A 9,374-nucleotide genomic window follows, 5' to 3' on the forward strand; every position below is an offset into this window, starting at 1 on the left:
AGGGCGGGTTTAACACCGGTGTAAGTTATAAAGCTTTACCCGCAAATTTTATAGTTATTTTGCACTGGTATTGTTCTAGTTAAATATACCCGTATAAAGCTCAAATTTGTCCCAGTGTACTTCTCTGATTATCCCTACTATATTAACCGGTGTAATACACTAATATGTAACTGGTGCACTTCTCCAGCTGAAATTTTTGTATAATGGGTGCATAAACCCGTATCAAACCCTTTACATGTACTGGTGATTTTCTCCAGTTTTAATCTCATGCAATTGGTTGGTAGATCACACTAGTGTTACCCTATTGCATTTTTTTGGTGCATCGCACTGGTTTTGAACCCTTCAAACATACCAGTTTTCACAGTTACAATCTTAGTTCATCTCTTTCACGAGTGCAAACAAGCTAGACATTTTCAGTAAACAGACAAGTGCTTTTTACTGCCACGTATTTTATTTCTATTGTACTGCTGAATGAAAAAGCATGACATTAGGGCACAAAACAAGTAATTGATTGACTGATGCAGTCCAGAAGGTCTGATAACCATGAAATGTTAAATAAAAATTGTCACAATGTAAAAACCTAACATTGGAATCTTCTTCGTATACCAACGACAAAACAAATTAAAGACTAAAACAGTTAACTAATGCTTGAAGTCTATCTATATACTGTTTTCACGTGATCCCATCGTTGTCTTACATCGGTGTTCAACCCAGGTTGTTGGAACACAAGTGTAGTAAGTAATGTCTTTGAAGTTTTCATCTCTTTCAACAGTTTTTACGAGGTAATACTTGATAGATGTAACATTATTAACACTTTCTCCCCCCGTCTCCTCCAACTTGTGTATGCCCTTCCAGTGCATGTGTATTCTTCCAACCTAATAAAGTACCATTTTTTTCGCAAAAAATTCTTTATTTATAAAGTTATTATACCTGGAAGGCACCAGAACTACCCGCATTACTGTTTGATAAAGATTCCCCGTCGCCTTCAGCTGTTATTGGCTCCATGACTGATATTTTGCCTTTTTTTGTTTGTTTTTCAACAAATTCACACAAACTCGCCAACAGGAATTCCCAACTGACATGCACGAGGAATAATTAAACATTAGTCGGGAAATATTAAATTAATAAGCTTAGTTTTACCATCGGCGTTATTCACCACTATATGCGATCACCACGCGATATGTCTTTTTTCCAAGTTCGTCTGCTTTTTTGCAGCGTGGAGAATTCTAAAGGTATGGAAAGTCAAATAACAAAAGACGATTGATAAGCGACAGCAAAAGCATTCTTACTGCTGGTATCCATGGCTACCACAATATGTCGTCGTCTGCATTCCCACTTGTGTTTTACAATATTGTTAAGTGAGCGCGTGACAACTTCTGATTTCATCGAGTTTCCAAAGCATAGCAATAATTTCCTTGTTGTTGGCTTTTTATTTAAAATCAAAGAACCTGCTTGTGTTCAGCCCTACTTATCAGCCAAATACAACACTTTCATTGTATCTAAGTTGGACAAGCGGATCGGTGAATGGAATATGAACAACTTACTTTGCAAGATGTTTACAGTCCCTTATAAATGTACTGACTATTCGAAGATGCCTGACATTACCCTTCCAAATTTGAACCAAAGATGGTTTACCACACCTATCCGACATACCATATAATTTCTAAATGCTTCTCTGTAAGGAATGCAACGCCATTACTTGTCCAGTATATAATTTGCGTGTGACCCATTTTTTAAAAATAAATCTTGCTTTCTGTCTCATATTTATTAATTTACCCTCAGTTTTCTGTGTATACATAGTATAAAGTATATTTGAATTTACGCGCCTTGCGGCGAAAAACAGACAGGTTGAATTTTTATTCCGGTGTGTGAAACAGGTTTGAAACGCAGTAAACATTGGATGGAAAACTATATTTATGAAACAAGATGTAGACGCGTTCCATTGCAGTGTCAAACCAATGTTCCTTACAAACTGTGGTAACAAATTGAAATAAAAAATATGAGTGTGGCAAACCAATATGAAATGCTTATAGATGTAATTTTAAAAGCTATATGTCAACCACTTTGATGAATATTTCTAAGTCCTTATCGCAGAAAACGTAAACCAATATGCTGTTTCGTTAACTAGCCTACCCACGCTTTCAAATTGGTGTCACACACACTTAAAAAGGCGCAGAAACCACAAAAAAATTTAAGTGTGTGATACTATTATGAAACCAATATTCCCCGAATAAATCCCCAACACCAACTAGATGAATTTTTTATGGTGCTTAAATCTAGTTCTACCTAAAGTTCATATTGGTGTCAGACACCCTCCGAAAAAATAAGTGTTTTACACCACACCAGATCCACACCAAAAAACTCCACTAGGGTTTGAATACAACCTAAAAATGAATTACAAGACATTGAAATGAAATTGAAGCCTCGCACAGCAAACCATTTTGATTTACCCAGTTCCCATCTTTGGAGAATTCGTGTTCAAAATATGGGAATCTATCCACAATAATTTTACTGTAGATTTTGTACTCAGATTTAGTGCGTTTTTCTGGTCTCAACTTTAACAGGTGTCTACCACACGCACGCGTAAAGCGACTCTCATGATGTGCTAGCGTGTTGATTTCTATTGCCTGCACCAAAATGTCGTTGAAATGCCATGGTAAAGGGCCATTACTTGGGATGGTTAGTGGAGGAGAGGGATTGTCTGAAAACAATAAATATTAATTGCATTTCTACATTAGTAATTAATGTAATAATTATGATTAAAATTTAAAGAAATACCTAGGCGTTCACCATCACCTTTCGAGTTGTGGTCAGCAGCATCATGTTCGGTTGATGTTGTGATCCGGGATATGTCAACATCCTGTTATTCGTCAGAGTTTTCTTCTCCTGAAGAGTCAAAGATTAGTTTTTGGCTGCCTGAGCCTGATAGTGACGCCTCACAAGTGCTGGGCTTGCTTTCTTGTTCAAATCGTTCACCAGTAGTACACCATTTCACTAACTGAGAAGTGTGTAATGGTTGAGAGACACCCAAAACGATTTGAGGGAAGACACAGAACACTAGAATTGAGTGACATCTGACTGGCATCGTAAAGTGGTTGTGAATGCACTTCCTGCGAATGCATAGTGGGGCAATACATATCCTGACCTATAGATAATGAAAATTTAGTATGAAATTACTGACAATAGAAATTAAAACTACTTGCTTTGTAAAAGATTAGGTGAGCTGGTTTGTAATAGGTCTTCATGTCGTGGCACATGTTGGTGTAAGAGTGACTCTTTCGCAGTCATTTTCTGATGTTTTGTGTGGTGATCTAATACCAAACTTTGTTCCGTACCTACTTGCAATTCAGTATATTGGGATTGGCCTGAAATGTAAAAAAGAGATGTAGTAGTTACAATGGCAAATGATAAGTTTTTAAGAACTTACTGTTAAAGATTGGCTGCGTCCCATCAGCTTCAACTAACTTCGACACCACTTTTGCAATTCAATTTTTGGCCTTGTCTGGAATTACATAGGTTTCTGTCATGAGAAACTCGTCACCGAAATTTTCATCGAATATAAATATTTCTACTTGATCAACTCGCACAACATCCAGTCCCAGTAAATGAATTTTATTCTCTAATACCTGCAGGTATTACTTTTAATCTGTTGTCTACATAAATTAAGCATATTTATTATAATTATATCACTGTACCTAAATATGTTTCAAATATGTGTCTGCCTTCACCTTCACGTAGCACTAACAAAAAACTTATATTACTAAATAATTTTCTATTTATTTATGATGCTATATATTTTGGATTGCTGATGAAGATAAGCTTTTTCAACATTGACACAGCAGAATTTTATAAGTTTGACCATCCTGTGAGCTTTGAAAAGGACTTGATTTTGAGTTTTCCTCGTGATGTTTAACTATCGAGGTATTTTGGGATATGATCAAGAATAGGCTAAGCATCATTTTTTCACACACAAGGAGTGCTTGTTGAGCTAACTGCCTTGTTATTGTAAAGAATAACAGCAGAACTGTATCATGGACAAGTTTGGTGAATTTGGAATGTTGAACACGATGAAATATCACCAACAAGCTTGTCAAACTCAAATAATGGTTACCTAGTAATGAAACATTTCAAAAAGCTCCCGTCTTTAATAGGAGAATCTTTCCCCATGTCAACGAATTTTCCAGCAAAAAATTCACTCTTTACTTTAAAACCACTTCCCCATGAGACAAAAGATTGGTCATGCTTGGTTTCTTCACTTAAATGGCTTCCAAAACTAGTTCGGAATCAGACAAAATACCATAGGCATCTGATGCATCAATGTTAATTTGTAAATTCATAAACTTCTGGTGTAGTTAATTTAATCCAGATTTTTTATTTGATTAGGTAATTTAGAATTTGAGAACCTGCACGATTTTTACCTGCCCACAACGAATATTGATGGTGGTTGAAGTGACGACTCTTATGTTAGCGATGCTGCTTCTTATGCCAGCGTCGATTGTTTTGAAGATGACTACGCGACAAGGAATCGTGTTCAAGTTCGGATGAAGAAGGTGCTGAAGAGACTTTTAAAAACAGTCTGACAACCTGGGCTGTAGAAGCATTGTACGGTGCCCCGTAAATTCCTTACTGAAGCTTTTAAAAATCGACGGTGGTCTTGGATATTTGCCTGCTGATTGGAGAACACTTTCAAAAACCCAATTGTCACGTGGAAAAGTTTCCTTTCGTGATGTTCCACCTCGTCGGTATGTTCACCTTGGATTGGCTAATAGGATCATCCTGTCATTGTTTAAAATTGATGCAGCGAATCTCCTGATGCTATCGAAATGATCGTTACCGTGGAAGGCATACCAGTTGCAAAAAGCAGTGGAAGCCAGTTTTGGCCTATTTTGGGTAGAACATGTGGTGTATATGGCTGATATGTATTCGTAATTGGGATTTATCATGGGTACCAAAAACCGGACAATGTTAATATTTATCTTTTTGGCCTAACTCGTGAAGCGGAAGAGTTGATTTCAAATGGGCTTTCCGGAGGAAGGAAAGAAAATAAGAATCTCTATTGTGGGTTTGGTATGCGATGCACCAGCACGTTGTTTTATGACGAGCGTTGTACTTCACAATTCTTACGAAAGTTGTCACAAGTGTGTTACGGTTGGGACTTGGGTCAGGAGTGCATCGGGTAAATAGGAAAGTTACATACCCCGAAACTTCCTCACCATTGCTCACTGATGATTCATTTCGAAATAGGGTGTACGAAAACCATCGTGATATTAACAAAGAAAAGTCTTCCATAAAAAATCTTGCCTGATATGGTAAAAAATGTACAATTAGACTATATGCACTTGATTTGCCTTGGTACTACGAAAAAACTTTTGTCAGCATGGGTAAATGGAGGATTTGAACGGGCCAAACTTTCTAAAGAGGTGGTAGATGATTTGTCAGCAAACTTAATTGCTATTGCTCGATTCATACCTTGTTATTTCCCAAGAAAAACATGGACGCTTATGACTTACCCCACATGAAAGCAACGGAATATAGACTCCACGTGAATTATGATGCCCCTGTCGTTTTTCATGTCTTAAACACAATGCTGCACAACCACTTTATGCTTTTTCATGTTGCGATGTAAATATTGGTGAATGACGAAGATTTTGTTATGTATGCTCAATATGCAGAAACACTTCTAAAGACATTCATAAAAGATACAATAAAACTTTACGGGCCAAAATTCATTTCTTACAACAATGAATCAAAAATTTTATTCATTTGCCAGGCGATGTCATGAACTATAGCCCCTTCACAGCAGCGGCTCCCTACTTATTGTTTCCTACTTAAGAGGTGCCAGGATCTCTTAAATGGCTTTGGATACTTGAATTCAGCCCATACTTAAACGAGATTTCCTACTAAAACAACCTGTTCCATTTAAGATTGGTGTAAGTAGTTAAGTAGGCTCAGTTAATGGTCTAGCCTACTTAAAAACAATTCGCATACTTATTTTGTATAGGGCACAACCTCCTTAAATAGCATCCTTACTTATCCGTTCTACCTACTTACACAGAAGCCCTACTTGCCTAACGCACCCCCTTAAATTTCTATAGAAAAATATCCTACTTTAAATTAAGGAATATTATTTGGACCGATTAATCAACATGACATTCTTTCGTTTATTAACAATAACGAAAACAACACACGACACAAACGGCGGAATAACTGTTGTGACCTGGTTACTATGATTAGAGCACATAACGTTTCAATTATGGGTTAGACGAAGAGTCATGAGCATCCAACAATAACTAGTACAAAATAACGATAAATGAGCTATAACATTGTCGACAGGAGCAGGAATCCCGAGAACCATATCGATCACTAGGTTCCAAAAATGGCAGACGAAACAGGCTAACCCGTTTCTTTAAATGTTTAACACAGGTTTCTGCCGTTTCTCCAATGACACTGTCTTAAGAAAGTGTTTTGCACATACAAAAATAAATGGATTGATGTGATGGGACAGTTTTCCAGCCCTCATGGCTGCAACGATATGTTGGTTAATTTCCCAATCTTCTTCTCCCTCATTTAGGAGAGTAAGGATAAACTGATCTGCTATAAAAAATACTTGAATTAGAACCAGTCTCAGCTACTTAACTTGGCAACTTTTTGAAATTCACAGAAGCAATTGCTAGCTCTGTCTCTCTTTATGAATATGTGATTTGTCCACTCTCAGGCGTTTTGCTGTTTGCGTACTTTGAAGTCTTGGCTGGAACATGCTGTCCTCTTACTACAATCTTCAGATACAACAACATATTCTGGTATATGACGAAGTTTCACAATAATATCTTTTGCTCCCTTCAAAAACACTGTACTTTTTGTGACGTCAACTACAAGGTCAAATTCTTTGTCGTATTGACTAAGAATGACATCTTCTACGCGTATAGCCAGTGAACCGCCCAAGTCTGTTACAGACATATCAAAAATCATTTCTTTGTATAACAAGCTGCGAAGCAATAGCAAATCACATTACTTAGCACTGGGTTCTGGCAATGTGAATAGTTTCACTTTACGGGTGATTTCAAATCACCAAACTTTACACAGATTTTCCTCGCCATGCTTTAAATGAACTTGAAATTTCAACTTACTAATCTTCTTTCTTAGCGTTGCTTCTGAAAAATGGAGTATTCGAGCAATTTCTAGCATAGTTGCCAAATTGACTTCATTTACGGATGGAAACTTTTTCTGACTATAATTACTGCGTTTCATTAGGGCTCGGCCCCGGTTCTCAAAAACCTTGGTTACCCGTGGATCGTCGCCAAAAATAGTCGCCCATGCGGGTAGCCTATTTGCCAAAATGGTTAGGCTTGGCGGATTTGATGGGCAAACCGGATATACCGACCACTATTTTGGGAAATGGCGGCTTGCAAAACACCAAGTTAAATTAAAAGGGAGATTAGCAAAAAAAAGTTTTTGTTGCGGAAATTCAAAGCGCGTGACTTGATTTCATGGAAATACCCGGGTAATAGGGTAGAAAATCGGGGCTAACCGGGTTTTGATACTGGTTAATGGAAACCGTTTTCAAAATTGTGTTACCCACATGAAAATTGGGTAGGTTGTGGGCACAAAGTTTCAAGAATTGTTACCCACCAGATCCAATTTTTTTGCCGAGAAGACCTACCCATTCGCCCAAATACCTATCCATTGAACACGGGACCGAGCCCTACGTTTTATTACTTAAATGAGTTGATTCCAGATGAGTATAAAATGAGAAAACAAAATTTACAGGATATGATAATAATTGGGACGGACATGCAAATCATGACAATTAAAAAAAAGAATGATGAGGCACATTTAAACTTAAGAATTTCTCTTGAATTGACAGTTCATGCAGTGTTTGATCATCAAAATTCGTCCGAGTTACAAGATACTTTCAATTTTAACGACTGCTATTTAGTCAATCTGCTTCAGTGTGCAAGGTAGTTAACTGAAGAACTTATGGTATTGATAGTACTTAAATTTGGGGAAACGATACTTAATTTTGAAACAGCTTTAAAATGTAAGTATTAAAAATGGGTAAAGTTTGTTTCCCAAAACTGCAATAGAATTACTTTAATTAAAGCATAATTATTTCGATTGTTTGTTACTTAAAATGCCATTTACCATTTACCATCTTATTTATAAGTGGGATGTTAAGTGTAAGTACCATTACCACATATAAGTATTTGCAATTTACAGTAAGTGATATGGAAAACTAGTTTTTAGTAGGAAAATTGCAAATTTAGTAAATTACCGTCCTACTTAATCGATCAGTAGAAAATTTCATACTTTAATACTTACATTAAAGTAGGTTAGCGCTTCTGTGTTGGATTCCCCTTGGAAAAAAGCTGCAAAAATGAAGAATTTGGTCAGACGTGGTGGCAAACCATTGGAAAAGATTGTTAGTTGGATGCTGGAAGTAGACGCCCATCATTCAAGTATTAGGGAAAGCATTGTTGTGAATAAATTAACATCTCTTAGTAGTTGTACTAAATTTGGGTCTTTGATACATGAATATAGACTGGCTGATCAATTTCAAAAAACGCAATTTTGCAAGTGGACCATATCAAATAAGGCACCTGACAACTGCCTTTTTGGTTTTAATGAGGGCATGGGTTCAAATCTTACTCCTAACAGGTTTTTCGATTGAATCAAATCGAGTTTCTCCGTTACATCTATAACGGAGGGTGGAAACGGACATTGAGCTCTTTCTCACGCTTCCCTCGTATTTCTTGGGCTTAAAAAGAAACCGTTCGTTACAATATATATGGAGACATATATATAAATATATTTATACTTTTTTCCCCTATTGCTGTCTATTTATTCAAAATTTTCTTCAGATTTAAGTTTTTAATTTATAATTTATAATTTTATAAAAATTTTATTTACATTTTTTAAGCTCAATTTTGCTATTTTAATTCGGGTATTTTTAACTAGTTTTAATCCAAACACCTGGATATTGTAAAAACCATTTACACTCCTCTTTAAACATTCTTTTTTAACATAAATTTTAGCAACTTTCATAGTAAATGCTAAACCTGAAATCAAAACATTCTGGTGAAAAATTTTGAAATGATGAAGTCTCCACTTTTTTTGGAACAATTTATTTTGAAAATGAGGAAAAACAAATTTCAAATATTTTTGGCTAATGGAGGACGTCCCTAGAATATACAGTACCCACGCCAGGTATTGGATCACCTCGGTCCAAAAACAGCGTTTTAACCCGCGCGAGATAGGCCTAACGGTGTCTCGCGCGTGAATTTTTTTAAAATACTAAGATTGCTCGTACGAGGTTAATTTTTTTTAATCGGAAAGAAAAGAATTAGTCTTTATCTTTCTGATTTTTAATTTGTAAA

At 36.3% G+C, this 9,374-nt stretch overlaps 1 long non-coding RNA gene across 1 annotated transcript; it reads right to left on the bottom strand.

The window, feature by feature from the left end:
• Positions 1–393: 393 nt before the first annotated feature.
• Positions 394–1,256, bottom strand: LOC123472255. Its single transcript, XR_006646610.1, has 3 exons — positions 1,141–1,256; positions 931–1,075; positions 394–875 (listed from the first exon to the last, which is right to left on the bottom strand). It is a non-coding gene; the product is annotated as an uncharacterized LOC123472255 (long non-coding RNA).
• Positions 1,257–9,374: the final 8,118 nt, after the last annotated feature.

Source organism: Daphnia magna, linkage group LG5 (genome assembly GCF_020631705.1).
Source record: "Daphnia magna isolate NIES linkage group LG5, ASM2063170v1.1, whole genome shotgun sequence".
NCBI classification, from domain to species: domain Eukaryota; kingdom Metazoa; phylum Arthropoda; class Branchiopoda; order Diplostraca; family Daphniidae; genus Daphnia; species Daphnia magna.